Source organism: Mytilus trossulus, chromosome 5, assembly GCF_036588685.1.
Source record: "Mytilus trossulus isolate FHL-02 chromosome 5, PNRI_Mtr1.1.1.hap1, whole genome shotgun sequence".
NCBI classification, from domain to species: Eukaryota; Metazoa; Mollusca; class Bivalvia; order Mytilida; family Mytilidae; genus Mytilus; species Mytilus trossulus.
In genome coordinates, this window is record NC_086377.1 from 64,069,091 (window position 1) to 64,085,930 (window position 16,840).

Sequence of the window (16,840 nt, forward strand, 5' to 3'; positions counted from 1 at the left end):
TATAATCATCCGGAAGTCTGAACAATTTCATATATCTACATATTGTGGTATTGAAACTTGGTAGATTATGATCATTTATAGTATAAGATGAATTAGGTAGAGTTTTTTCAAAGTTATATAAATTAGTAGAAACAGTAAGGGTAGATGCTGTTAATACTAATAGAGATATTGCACCAATCCATTTTAATATATTAATATGGATGTTGTAGTGTTGGTAAAGGTTAGATAAACTTGATGATAAAGATTTGTCGCAAAATCTCATATTTTCTGGTATATATTCGACAGAATTTATGTGTGGAAGTGACATGTTGCGTTGGTGAAAATTTGTGAAATGAGATTCTTTTACAAGTGAAATCTATTATATATGAATAGTTTTTGAGTGGACTGTGTTAGTACCGATTTCGATTAGTGAATATTAGTATATTTATTTAATTTTATAGTTGTATTGATAGGTGTAATTATTTGTACAACTTTTACAGCGTGTCGGGTTCTTTGTAACATTCAACCTTTTCTGGAACAATAGTATTTAGACTCCGCCCTAAAAATGTGTTACCTTTTCCAGAACAATAGGATAAGCAAATACCGCGGATTCTTTTGATCTGAAACGTGTAGTAATAAAATAGGGTGGTTGAGCCTGGTTGAGACTGGTTGGATCTATTGTTCTGGAACGTGTAGCCACTTTTTCTTTTGTTCTGGAACGTGTAGTTTATAACTACTTGATTACTAGTATCATGATTACTATAAAAATTCAAAGATGTGGTATATTAAATATGAAAACTATCACGGCTTTGAGAAAGAAATTGTAGGCCTGTTACGACCTTCAATAATGAGAAAATCAATACCCTATACTATAGTCAAAGTATAAAAGACCTAAAGATGAAACATTGAAACAATTCAAACTGTAAAACTAATCATGCTAATTGCCTAGTTTATAACAAAATGAATTACAAAAAATAAATATGACCGGTATGAAACAACAACAACAACCACTACATTTTAGTGTCAGACTAAACTGATAAAAGCTACAGGCTCTGAACTTTGGACAGGCACAATAGGAATATGGCAAGGTTATATAAAAATAAGATGTGGTATGATTACCAATAAGACAACTCTCCACCAGACAACCAATGATGTAAATTTCCTGCAAACATGGACTTGACTACTGTAAATCAACTAATTTTTCGTGAATACTTTATCTTGCATTTTATACTTTCTAGTCTACATCGCAGTTATTTATTTTTCTCGAGTTCAATTTTACTTAATGTATTTTAATAAGGAAAGATGCACATGAAAAACATTTATTGCTGTTTCTCTCTCCATTTATAACATTTTATTTGCTTTTTTTGTGTATTTATAGGTGATCAGACATCTCGGTTTTCATGATCAATAGGTCATTACTGAAGAGGAAACTTAAAGTTGAAATTTATTTACATAGTGCATAATTGGATTAATTTGAAATGGAATGTGTGCTTTCCTGCAAAAAAAAATTAGGAATTTTCAACATGTGATAATGACCATATAAACCAAAATTGAGTTCTATCATAGATACCCGAAAACACTATTGCATAAAAGCAACAACATATCTTAATCAGAAGAAAGGAGAATGCAGAACAAATACTATTTTGTTGTTGAAAAAAGGAACACCAGTTTTATCCACTCATTTACATCGCTCCCTCATATCAAATATACAGAAGAAGATCATTGAAGAACAATTTGCAAAAATGATTTCTCTTAGAATTGAAGGGAATTGTTTAGTGAATGGAATAATGTATTCACTGAATTCTTACATAGTGGATTGAATAACTGTACACAAGCTGAAACAGAAGAAATTCTAATTTAAAATAACACGAAAAGTGTTTATTTTATTATTTAATCTGCAAATATATAAATATTTTTTTTAGAACACCACAAATGATATAATGACATTCAAATTGGTTGCTTATTATTGTATCGCATTGAAACAATTACAAAGAAAACAGAAGCATTTGCTCCAAAAAAATTATAAATCAAAGTTAAATTTATATAAAAAGTATAAACAATACCTAGATCTAAACAGTCAGACTGTATTATTTTCAATGTCATTAAAATTTTGAGTCAAACATTTATTATTAAATTTTTAAATATCATTTGCATCAATTCTACAGTCTTTTAATAATTATATTCATACTGTTTGTATACATGGTGTAGTGAAGAAATGTTTAACAAGTAAAAATAAGGAAAAACATTTCCTTAAGGGAAATTTGATGTTCAGAAATTTCCTTAGAGGAAATTTGAAGAATAATGATTTCCTCAGAGGAAATTTGTTGTCATGAATTTTCCTCCAAGGAAAAGTGTTTGTCAAAAATTTCCTCACAGGAAAAAGTATTTCCTCAAAGGAAAATGTGAAGCTACAAATTTCCTCACAGGAAAAAGGATTTCCTCAAAGGAAAATTTGAAGCTGCAAATTTCCTCAAAGGAAAAAGAATTTCCTCTAAGGAAAAAGAATTTCCTTTAAGGAAATAGAATTTCCTCAAAGGAAATAATTATGCAGCAAATTCCCGAAGGGAAATCTTTTTCCCTTGAGGAAAAATCTTTTTCCTTCAGGGAAATTTGATTTCCCTTGAGGAAAAGTACTTTTCCTCTGAGGAAATTGTTGAAAAAAGGGGCATAACTTTTTCAACAGTGGTGCTAGAGCCAATTTTTTTTAGGACAAATATCAGGGAACCAATACCAACCAAGTTATCAACTTTGTTTTGACTTAACTCTAAAAATTAAGGTGACAACTTTTGCACTCAGCGGAATTGCAAACTTGTCCCGGAGACTGTTTATACCACATTCCTGTATGTTATTTCATTGTGACATCAGATTTAGACGTAGATTTGAGGATCGGACGTTGATTAGAGACCGTACATCGATCTGAGTCTTACATATATGTAGGACTCTAAAGTGTGATGGGGACGCTAATGTGTGATGGTCACCCTAAAGTGCGATGGAATACGCTAAAGTGCGATGCATCCACACACTAAAGTGGGATGGTCCGTGAAAGTATAGACGTAAGAAATGTAGTTTGATTATGACTTTATCAGTCGTTTATGCAAACCAAAAATGAACATGTCAGAAGACATATATTCAGAATATTTTATTAACAATTTTTACAATAAATGTCCATGACTTTAATACTAGTACTAGTTATTGATTTAAACTTAACCGTTCTTTGTCGGCTGTAGCACAATTTTTTTTTTTTCAAGTGCTGGAAGGACTTGTATTCTGTAGTTTACAAATTTACTAAATACATACAAAACAGTATACAAATACTTTTCCTGCTTCTATTAGAAGCAAACGGATACATTTGAAGCATTGTTTATGTGACAGTTTACTTTGTGATCCTCGTTAAAATGCTGTCGATTTTAATAAAAGATACGTCCAGTGTCATATGGTATTTTGAACCCCTAAAAATTGAACCCGGGGTCAAAATACCATGCGGTAAAATGACCCTCGGGTCATTTTTCACATATGGTATTTTGACCCCCCTGCGGTATAATGAACCCCCTTATTTTTGAGAAATGGTATAGTAGATAATCTAATTTACAATTTATTGGCTGTTACTTTTTTAATTTGAGGTTTTGAGTAGGGGGGTTCAAATACTGCAGGGGGGTCAAAATACCATGGCTATGTAAAATTTTGCAAAATATCTTTTCCAGTATGCTAAATAAATAAAAACTACTTATTGGAGTATTATAACTATGTTAAGGAGTTAGAATAGCTTGGATTTTTGAAATTCAAGGTCTATTATTAAGAAGGGGTTCAATATACCCCAGGGGGGTCAAAATACCATGGCTAAGTAAAATTTTCAAAATATCTTTTCCAGCATGATAAATACATACAAACTACTTATTGGAGTATTATTACTATGTTAAGGAGTTAGAATAGCTTGAATTTTTGAAAAATCAAGGTCTATAGTATTTCACGGCAAAGAAAAAATATCCAAGGGAAATATTTTTCTCCGGATAAAAAAATAACAACAACTACTGTGACATTTTTTCCTCTGGTTTAAATTTCACCTGGATATAATTTTGCTTTACACTATCACACATGTTATACCTTAGCATACTAGCTTTTGCAAAACTTTTTTTAACCACTATGTTTTAACCACTATGTTTTAACCACTCGAATTACCCTTTGGACCATTGCACTTTAGCGTAATACACCAACGTACTTTAAATAGCGAGCAAACAACCATCGCACTTTAGCGTGAGACACCATCGTACTTTAGCGTAGACCATTGCACTTTAGCATGACCTTCGCACTTTAGAGTACCATCGCACTTCAGAGTCCTACATATATATATATGTCCTTATGACATTCATAGACATAGTCCCTAAAAATGTCCAAAAATATCATAAGGACCTAAAAGCTATAGTTCTGCAGCAAGTCTCAGAGACACATGTACACTTCACATGTCTTTTTTGAATATTCCAGAATTTAACAAACAAACAATTGAGAAGTTTTGCTATTGCACATTATCAGTATGTTTTGCTTTATATATCAATCAGAAAGAATCAATGTAAAAATAAAAAAAATTAAGCAAAATAAACCCCAAAATTATGAAGAAGAAAATCCACCCCCTCCCCCAAATTATTTTAACCCTGTTTTAGCAATTGCCCCCAAACTCTATCCATATAAAAAAGAAGATGTGGTATGATTGCCAATCAGACAACTATCCACAAAAGACCAAAATGACACAAATGCTTTTCCTTTCTGGTATATTACCTTGCAGTACAATTTCAGAGAGATCTATCACTCACTTAAACACAAGTTATTGTCTGGAAACTAGAAAAACGAATTTTTTGGCCCCTATTTGGCCCCTTATTTCTGCATATTTACTGCAATTAATTAACCCCAAACTACCCTATATGATATGGAACCTTGTGGTACAATTTCAGAAAGATCCATACACTTATACACAAGAAAGTGTCCGTAAACAACAAAATTGCATGTTTTTGGTCCCTTTTTGGGCCTTTTAGAATTAAAATTTCTAAACTGTTGATATCATAACCCTGTAATTCAATCCCAACTTACAAACTTAACTGGCATTTTACCCATATATATTTTTAGCCATGTTGGCCATCTTGGTTTGCAAACCAGTTCATGGGACACACTTTTAAAACAAGATACCTCAATGTTAATAGGAGCCAAGTTTGGTCAAATTTAATCCAGTAGTTTCAGAGTAAATGATTTCTTTAAGAAATTAAAGGATGATTAAATAAGGACAAAAACTCTAGTGAAAATAAAGCTTAAAAAAAGTACTTGTTATATTTTTCATAATTCATATGGAAATAACTTTCTTAAATTGTACTGTTTGTTACACCACTGTCCCTGGTTAGGGGAGGGTTGGTCCAATACTGCTTACGCTTTCAACTCCACCACATTTGTATGTTTTTGCCTGTCCCAAGTCAGGAGCCTGTAATTCAGTGGTTGTTATTTGTTGATGTGTTACATATTTGTTTTTTTTTTATAAATTTGGTTGATTATCGGATAGTTTGTTTATTTGATTGAATTGTTTTACATTTGTCATTTTGGGCCTTTTATAACTGACTTTGCGGTATGGGCTTTGCTCATTGCTGAAGGCTGTACAGTGACCTACATGTAAGCTCACCAGGGATAGCTCTATTAGCCAGGTGACATTAAAAAAAGTAAGGTTAGCAGTTTAACTTGAAACCTTTGATCATGTGACAAATTGAATATTTGTTTTACCCCTGCATTTATTATGCTTATCTATGGTAATAATGAGACCTCCTCCTAAATTCTTAAAAACTACATGTACTATTCTGCATATATATATATATAAATAGAAGACTACAAAAAGGTCCAATCAGTGAATAAACAATGTTCTGTATCGTCTAGAAAAGACGATACTGTACAGATAAGGAAAAACAAATTAAATAAGTCTATCATAATCAATAACTTACAAAAATAACGAGGTCCAATTTGTCAGCCATCATGGGGTAAAAACTACAAACCAAAGAATTCAACTTTATATATATAGCCAATATATAGGAAAAAAGGTATTGATTCAAAATTATATCACTCCAGACCCTTTTGTTTTACACATAATTAATATTGCCAATAATTAACAAGTTCCAGGTCGAATCTGATACCAATACCAATAGTATGTTCCTATTGTAGTATCTTAATCAGTAATACTTTCTACGATGACAATACGAATACTAAAAATCTGGACTTAAAATAAGGCGTATATATGTGTACAGTTTTCAATGTGTTAACCGGCATGACGTAAAACAGCAAATCAAAGAATTCAACTTAATTTATAACTTATATAGGACAATGCTTTCGTTTTCCAAATAATTAATATTACCAATAATTGACAAGTTCCAGGTGGACAGGTTGAAACAGAAAGATTTTGAAAGCAGTGCATTTTATAATCAACATGACAATCCCAATACAAAAGTAAGGCTTACACATAGTTATATGTACTTTAATTCAGTTATGGGGTATGGGCTTTGCTCATTGTTGAAGGCCGTACGGTGACCTAAAGTTGTTAATGATTGTATCATTTTGGTCTTTTTGTGGGTAGTTGTCTTATTGGCAATCATACCACATCTTCTTTTTTATATGGACCTGTGATATCACTGGTGTGTTCTAGTATATAAATACAAGATATTTATACAAAGTTAAAACACTAGCACTAAGTAGTGAATTAATTAAATTTTCCTTTCTCTAGTTTTTTTCTTTTTTCTTTTATCTTTCACACTGTGCTGTACATATGATATGATATTTAATGATCATAATATGGTTACTTATTTGTTATGTATATCCACAAGTTGTAATGATGTTTGACATCCTTAGGGATTACCACCCATGAAATTTAATGTTTTCATACATTATTAACAAATTGGGAATGTAAACAAGTTATAATTTCTTCACAGTCAGCAGTTTAAACATACACACTATTAACCCAGCAGGATATGTGATCCTATAAACTGATACTGCTAAGGTTAACTGCACGGGATAATACATTAATTAGGATAAATGGTCTCTTTAACAAACAATGCAAAATTTAGATTGTGTTATAGACTCTGTGCTAATTTAAAAAGTTTTGGTTTAAGGTATAAACCAGAGGCGGATTTAGGGGGGGGGGGGGCCAGGGGGTCTTTTTGGAAAAAAAATTGGTTGCTTATATAGGGAATCACTGAAGCGTGACTGGAGCGGGCCCCCTCTTAGGTCAGTCAGTGGGCCCCCACTTATGAAAATTCCTGGATCCGCCACTGTAAACAGCATTTAAAGTTCACAATCTGTTTAGAAAAGCAGTAGAATTTTCTAGATATTAAAATTATTAAAATTAATATATCAAAGATATGTGTGCTGATAACTTCTGAAACCATTGTTTCCTAATATTTGTGTAGCATCATTGCATGAAGATTATAATACTACTTAAAATATTTCATTTCCAACAATTTCCTATTTAATAGAGGGGTGGGGGTAGGGGTCCTGATCCTGAAATTCCAGGGGTCACCGTCTAAATTATTTTAAATTGTGAAATCCCAAAATTGGAAAAAAATAATTCCTGGATCCCAAAAAAGTCTCGAAATCGCGAGCTTTAAAAAAAATCCCCTTTCCCTATATAATTTATTATTAAATAAAATCTTCCGGCGACTCTGGTATAACCTTTTTTTTTTTGACATTTGAGAAAAACTGTCATTTGGTTGGAATACCCCCCCTTTTTATCCTGGGTTGGGAACCCCCTATTTAAATGGCTGGATTGATCAGCAATTCATAGGACTATGGTGATACATTATAGGAACACATCAACTCATAGTATCTCCATCAGCCGGTTATAAATCCAAAGGGAACCAGTAACTTGAAAGGGAACCAGTTTAAAAAGATAAAAAAACTTTCTATGACCTTGATTTTGGATTATTGATTTTTGAGAGGTGCAAGATGAAACTTTATGCTAACCGACTCTGTGTTGAATCTGTGAAAAGTTTTGAAGATCTTTGAAGATAATTTGTAAGGTTTATACAATATTATGGGGTCTGTAAGGGGGGGGGGGGCTGGAGTATTTCATATCTATAGGTTATGAGGGGGAGGACAGGGGTAAGGGAGACAGGGAGAAAGGGGGTAGGAGAAAGGAGAGGAAGGGTGGAAAAAGGAGAAAAAGAGTTGGAGAAAAAAAAAATTATGAAAAAATAGTAAATACTCATGTGAAAGGACTAAATTTACACTGGTCCAAATAATTATGAGGTCTTGGAAGGCTATTTCAAATTTTTGCTTTTGATGCCTTCCTAGCCTTTCAAGATGTCATAATTATTTGGACTAAATTTGCACCTGAAAAAGTTTCACATTTGTCATTTTGACTTATAAATAGGTCTTGGAGCACTAAAGTAAACATGATTCTAAGTTCTATTATAATTGCAAGAATGTCTACTACCCAATTTCATAATTTATTATATTGTTGTCTCATTAAGACCCTCTTGAATTTTTCAAAATAAGGAAGTACATGTATGTAGTCTTGAAAGGCTATTAACATTTTTAGGCTTACATGCTTTACTGCTGTGATGCGTCAAGGTAAAAAAAAATTATAATAATATTTTTAAGACATTATAACTATTCAGTGGCGGATCCAGAAATTTACAAAAGTGGGGGCCCACTGACTGAATTAACAGGGGGCCCGCTCCAGTCATGCTTCAATGATTCCCTATAAGCAACCAATTTTTTCCCAAAATGGGGGGGGGGGTGTCTAAATCTGCCTCTGCTATTATCATTTTAACTAAGGGTGACATTTAGGGGCTGGGGACATATATTTTTTGTCTGATTAAGTGTTTTATTTAAAGCTTTTATACACTACTTAATATAATAGTATCTATAGCCATTTCAATTAAAAAAAATTCTTAAAAAAAGGAAAATCTGGATTAAGAATTTTTCTTATTGTTAAAACACAAAACTCCATATTTGAATAGGCAGTGGTGGCTAATTAGCAATTTGCAGAGATGGCAAAATAGCCACTGCACTGCCTATTCAAATATATGGAGTTTAGCAATTTGCATAGAGTTTTGCTATATATTGAATTGATTGACAGTTCTTAACAGACATAATTTCACATATATATATATATATCAATTATGTTTAAGAAAATATCCAACTCTGAAAGTAAAACAAATAAAATTTTCACCATTTAGTGTTAACATAATTTCTATGTGTTTGTGTGTTTTACTATAAAACGTTGTGGGCATACATGTATTGTTTTACCCCCTGTCTGTCCTTCCGTCGATACGTCCCATTATGGGTATATAAGTGTTCTGCATATATCTCCTACTACAGTTTGAAATTTCAGAATCCTAGGAAGTTTTCACTTTGCTGTCTGTTTATACATATATATTGAAGGTGTGCATGTGGTCTGGGTTTAGATTTTATCCTTTGATTTTCTGTTATGTAAACTCAATTGTCCTACATATTTCATAGAAAAAAGAAATGATTTCGTTTTACATCTTATTTTGGTCATTTTTTAGCTCACCTGGCCCGAAGGGCCAAGTGAGCTTTTCTCATCACTTGGCGTCTGTCGTCCGGCGTCGTTAACTTTTACAAAAATCTTCTCCTCTGAAACTGCTGGGCCAAATTAAACCAAACTTGGCCACAATCATCAATTGGGTATCTAGTTTGAAAATTGTGTCCACTGACCCGCCCGACCAACCAAGATGGCCGCCATGGCTAAAAATAGAACATAGGGGTAAAATGCAGTTTTTGGCTTATAACTCAAAACCAAAGCATTTAGAGCAAATCTGACATGGGGGTAAAATTGTTAATAAGGTCAAGATCTATCTGCCCTGAAATTTTCAGATGAATCGGAGAACCCATTGTTGGGTTGCTGCCCCTGAATTAGTAATTTTAAGGAAATTTTGCTGTTTTTTGGTTATTATCTTGAATATTATTATAGATAGAGATAAACTGTAATCAGCAATAATGTTCAGCAAAGTTAGATTTACAAATAAGTCAACATGATCGAAATGGTCAGTTGACCCGTTTAGGAGTTATTGCCCTTTATAGTCAATTTTTAACGATTTTTCGTAAATCTTAGTAATGTTTTACAAAAATCTTCTCCTCTGAAACTACTGGGCCAGGTTAATTATAGATAGAGATAATTGTAAGCAGCTAGAATGTTCAGTAAATTAAGATGTACAAACACATCACCATCACCAAAACACAATTTTGTCATGAATCAATCTGCGTCCTTTGTTTAATATTCACAAAGACCAAGATGAGCGACACAGGCTCTTTAGAGCCTCTAGTTTATATTAAAAAGGCTGTCTAAGTTTTCTCGTTTTACATTGTCATATTGGGGCGTTTTATAGCTGACTATGTGGTATGGGCTTTGCTCATTGTTGAAGGCCGTACAGTGACCTATAGTAGTTAAGTCTGTGTCATTTGATCTCTTGTGGACAGTTGTCTCATTGGTAATCATACCACATCTTTTTTATATTCATCTTTTATCTTCAAACTTCAAGGATAATATCATATTGGCATTTTAATTGATATTTTTCCTTATTCAAAACTATTTTTATAATTTATATTTGAGTAATTGAATTCATATTTATATATATATATATTTGAATTAAATTGTCTTAATTTTAATGTATTAGAAAATATTACAGTTTTTCATAAATATTTAATTTTAATATTTCAAAGGATATATTTTGATAGAACTTTATCTTTTAATTCAATTTTATGGGTTTTTTTTTTAACTGATTTTCTCTCTTTTTTAGCTCACCTGACCTGAAAGGTCAAGTGAGCTTTTCTCATCACTTGGCGTCCGTCATCCTGCGTCCGTCGTCCGTAAACTTTTACAAAAATCTTCTCCTCTGAAACTACTGGGCCAAATTTAACCAAACTTGGTCACAATCATCATTGGGGTATCAAGTTTAAAATTGTGTGGCGTGACCCTGCCAACCAACCAAGATGGCCGCCACGGCTAAAAATAGAACATAGGGATAAAATGCAGTTTTTAGCTTATAACTCAAAAACCAAAGCATTAAGAGCAAATTTGACGGAGTAAAATTGTTGATCTGGTCAAGATCTATCTGCCCTAAAATTTTCAGACGAATCGGACAACCTGTTGTTGGGTTGCTGCCCCTGAATTGGTTATTTTAAGGAAATTTTGCAGTTTTTGGTTATTATCTTGAATACTATTATAGATAGAGATAAACTGTAAACAGCAATAATGTTCAGCAAAGTAAGACCTACAAATAAGTCAGCAAGAACAAAATTGTCAGTCATTCCCTTAAGGAGTTATTGCCCTTTATAGTCAAAAGTAAACCATTATAGAGGTCAATGTACGGTGTTCAACACGGAGCCATGGCTGCTTTTGTTTTTATAACTTCAAAAATTGTGATTTTGCTTTGAAAAAACTTTTTTTAATTTGTTTTGATAGCGTTTTTCAAATTTTTTTGGAAATCACAATTTATTTTAACAGTCAGGGGCGTTACTTAAACAAGTAATTTTTTTAAGTTACTTATTTAAGTAATTTTTGTTTTTAAAAACTATAAAATTACTTAATAGAGTTGAGATGAATTGGACAACTCGTTGTTGGGTTGCTGCCCTAAAATTGATAATTTTAAGGCAATTTTGCAGTTTTTGGTTATTATCTTGTATACTATTATAGATAGAGATAAACTGTAAACTGCAATAATGTTCAGCAAAGTAAGATCTACAAATAAGTCAACATGATCAAAATTGTAAGAGGACCCCTTAATGAGTTATTGCCCTTTATAGTCAATATTGAACAACTTTTCTTCATTTTTGTAACTTGTACAAAAACCTTTTCTAAAACTATGGGTCAAATTTAACCAAACTTGCCCTCAATTATTACTAGGGTATCTATTTAAAAAAAATGTCTAATGACCCCACCTACCAACCAAGATGATTGACATCAGTAAATACAGTAACAGGTGAGCGAAACAGGCTCTTGAGAGCGTCTAGTTCAATTTGTTTTCATGTAATTTATTTATGTTTCTTTTATTTGTCATGTTTGTCAATTATGTAAGATATATTTTCATGAAAATGAGCCATTTAGATAAACAGAAAGATCTGAATAATTATGATATAATATTTTACAATACTTCTACCAGTAGATATATTTAAATGTTGAAAATGACATTGAAAGTTATGCAAATTAATTACATGTCAGAGGCGGATTTAGGGGGGGGGGCCTTTTTGGGAAAAAAATCGGTTGCTTATATAGGGAATCACTGAAGCGTGACTAGAGCGGGGCCCCCTCTTAGGTCAGTCAGTGGGCCCCCACTTATGAAAATTTCTGGATCCGCCACTGCATGTTTAGTTTAAGAAAAAATCTACATGTATACATGTACAAAATGTATCTTCAATAAAAAGTTTATTATTACATCCAAGCTGTGATCTGGTATATTTGTTACTGTCCCATATAATTTGTGTTAGAAGAAAATTAACTGCTTGATTGGGAGCAATTATTTAAGGTCAGTACAACTGTGAAGAAATTTATTGCTTTCAATTAGTTGGCTATGTGGCACCTGGTTAGAACATAAATCAGACAATGTTAGTGTCTGTATACCTATGAGAATAAAGATCTATATAGGCCAATTCACTAGAATAAAATGAGTGCCAGGGACCTCAATATCCATTGTTTTCACTTGATATGATTTATTAATTACTTTCAATTGATAAAACTTATGTTCAACATATTGTTCTGCCTTGTTTTGTTCGACCTGACAATTCATTTAGTTTGTTCTTTTAAGCTTCAATCATTTAGAATTGGTAATTTTTTTTAAAGAACAATGCAGTTAGACATTCCTTGGAAGATAAAAAAGTAGAGAAATTATTAAATAATATAAGATAAGATAGATTGGTAGATTGATTGTTGGTTGCTGTATTAATGTGACTTTTTATGTCCAGTGTATGATAAGATAGATTTCATATATATCTGAGTTGGGTTTTTTTTCTGTTTTTTTTTCAAATTTTGTATCACTAATTTTGAATCTAACACTTTCCTATTCCTACAAATGATACACTTACTGTGTAACTATAACAGAATTTAGTTAATTGATGTAGCAACTAAGCCAAACGGGATACATGTATATAAAATAAATTAATATATATTTACTAGTATATATATATATTTATAAAGTCCCTTGAAAATCAACCTAACAATGTTTGAGTAGATCTGATTTTTAGCTTCCTATATCCGAGTGGGGCTGGAACCTGTAATTTATATACCCTGAATTCAGAAATAGATATAGGAAGATGTGGTCTGAGTGCCAATGAGACAACTCTCCATCCAAATAACAATTTAAAAAAAAGTAAACCATTATAGAGGTCAATGTACGGTGTTCAACACAGAGCCATGGCTGCTTTTGTTTTTATAACTTCAAAAATTGTGATTTTGCTTTGAAAAACCTTTTTTTAATTTGTTTTGATAGCGTTTTTCAAATTTGGAAATCACAATTTATTTTAACAGTCAGGGGCGTTACTTAAACAAGTATTTTTTTTTAAGTTACTTATTTAAGTAATTTTTGTTTTTAAAAAATATAAAATTACTTAATAGAGTTATTTTAATTTTCAATAGAAACAGTTTTCATGAATTTTTACATTATTTTATATCATAAAATAAAGAATTTGTCAGATTTGAGGGGTGTAAAGAGATAAAGGGTTACTTTAAAAATAATGACAAAAATATTACTTGAATAAGTTCTTTTATACATTTTTGTAAAAAAAAGTAATTGCACTTTTCTAAGGAACATATGTAATTGATTTTGGTTACAAATTATAAATAACTTCAAGTCTTAATTAATTCACAAGTATATATCTATTTATATCAGTCTACCTTCAAGATTATGGAGGAAAATGATAGTTTAATAGTCCCAAGAGACCAATCTTTGACCAAGAAGCATCGGTATGAAAGATAAGTGCTCAGAAAGTTAATTAGTGTTTCAGAAGAATTAGATTTTATATTTCATGGAAAAAATAACCAGAAGACTGTGAAAATTAGTCAAAACTAGTAAAATCTGTATTTTTGGACAACTATAAAAATTATATTCAGATAAGTTACTTATATTATGGAAGTAATATTTAGAAGGAATATAAGTAATATTTAAAATAGCCTCGTTTTCAACATAATTTGTATAGGTAATTTTAATTGTTACTTGTTTAAGTAATGCCCCTGACTGTTTAAGATAGGCATGCAGTTAAATAGGTATGTGATAATTATAATTAATATACATAAAACTTACTCTTAAACCTGTGACTTGGTGAACTTCTAACTGGTATTGCTTTGATATCATGGAACTGTTCAGGGTCTATGTCATTATGTGCTGTTTCTGATGAGTTTGGACTGTCTGAATGATCCGAATTTGACTCACATTTGTAGAGATTCTTCTTCCATTGAAATTATGGTATCATCTAGTGGTTCCAAGCAAACATTATCGGAGACGGGAGAACAATGCTGGTCTATGTCAAACAGCTACACATCATTTGGCAGCTTCTGTTCCAAAGGTGTACTTGTGGAATTGGAACGTGATTCTCTTCAAAACAGAAGGAATTGCTTTTTTCTGGATAGCTGTGATTCAGCAGGGATGCACCTAAACTACAATTGGTAAACAGTGATTCCCCTAAAGGATTCAGTAAAGAATCACCCAATACATGCTGGAAGTCTTCATTTATAATATCATAACAGTCATCAAATATATCTTCAAAGGCATGTTCCTGGATTGTTACCTGGTGTTCAACTTTTGAATATGTCCTCATCTGTAACAATTGAAAATAAGTATATTTAGGAACTATAAACAAAAATTTTTGATTTTTTTTTCATTTAGTGTTAGTACATTTATGACAAACTATATTATTTTTTATTACATATTTTTTTTTCAACCTGTCCTTTATGATTCACAAGTGTTTTAAATTAAATTAAAGTGTAAATTAAATGAATTTTAAATCCACTTTGATGAGTTTTTGAAGAGATTGATTAAGATTCATTGTGTTTACATATAATATCAAACTATCCCAAACTGATCTAGAATTTAATACCATACCATTTTCTTCTTTGGACTGTTTGGCTCCTCTTGTCCTCCACAAAAAACACCACAAAATAACAATATAAATACAACTTGTAATAAGAGTAGAGAATACATGATGAATTTTCAGTATAATACTTAAAATAAATTCTATAATTCCCCAATTTATATCAGAACTAAAGGTGGATATCAACAAAAATCACAGTAGCCAATCAGATTAAAGAGAAAATATTTAATGACTACACAGATCTTTGGAGGTCATATTTTCTTGTTTTATTTGGAAGTTTGTGATTCTATAATTCTAATAGCATGTACATTTGCAAAATAGAAATATTATTACATACTCCTTACAGTTTTAAAAATGGATATTATAGAATATGAAGGGGATTGGTCTGTTTGTATTAATGAAAGTGAATTCATATTCAATGAAGAAGGATTAGAATACACTATATTGGACATACAGCCAGGGAGAGAATTTATTGTAAGTTTAATTAATTGTAAATGCTCCTTAGATTTTGATCTGCAATCAATGCAATAAAATATATATTCATTTAATCATTAAATAAAACAGTAAAATAAGTAAAAAGTTAACAGTTTCATTCTATCGAGTTCACCCTTCCATTCTTTCTAATGGTAAAGATTATATATTGATACTATAAATTAAGGTGTATAATGGAGTAAATTAATTGACTGTGACAACAACTACTATTGATTAGATGTTCTGTTAACACATTTCTATACATATATATTTTCCCTATCATTTCATTGAAAAATGGTCTCTATTATCTGTTTCAAAGTAAAATTTTGAGCTTAAATGGTCCGTGACCACCTAATTTTTTTTCTCGACCAATTTCATTCATTTTGTTAAAAAAATAAAATAACCAAAAATATGGCACTTCTGATAGAAACTTCGAATAGGCCCGAGCCACCTTAAGGTAAAAGTTTTTGGTCAAGGTAGTTTTTAATGAAGTTGTGAAGTCCAATCAACTTGAAACTTAGTGCACATGTTCCCCATGATATGATCTTTTTTAATTTTAATGCCAAAATAGAGTTTTTTCCCAATTTCATGGTCCACTGAACATAGAAAAGGATAGTGTGCTATGGACTCATTCTTGTTTTTTAATTTCAGAATTTGCAAGTGTCTTTAATAAATCAGAAGAAAGAGATGAAAGAAGTAATGTTAATACAGGTAATATTTTTTTAAGATATTTTGAGAATTCTTGAAAAAGGAAAGTATTTATCTTATGGTATCAAGCTAGTAATTTATCCCAATGCAGACAAAAAGAACAGCATGTAGTACATATTTTGAACAACGTAGTTCCTTCACATAACTGTAACTTTGTCAACAAGTAAATTAGTTTGGTAATTTAACTATCAAATGCAAGCTTGTTAATAAGTACAGTACTTGAAATCACAGCCAATCCCTTGTTATATTTTTAGTAACTTTTGAAAATTTAAACATAAAAGAAATTAGAATAGGAGAGTATATTTGCATTAAGGCTTTTTGCTCAATTCAGAAGTACTGTATAATGTTAAGCACATAGTGTGAAGTCATGATAGGGTAAAGTTTTAACATGGAATGACTATCACTTTTTTATAACTAAAGAGAACATACCTATGAATGCTTGAAGTTGCAAAATTGAAAATAGAAAGCAATGAGGCTATGGATATGTGGTATTATTCCTAATGCATATATATATATATATAAAAGTCTATAAAAAGGACCAACCAGCAAATTTACAATGTACCGGATCGTCTAGAATAGGCGATACTATGCAGATAAGGAAAAAATTATATCAGTCTAAAGA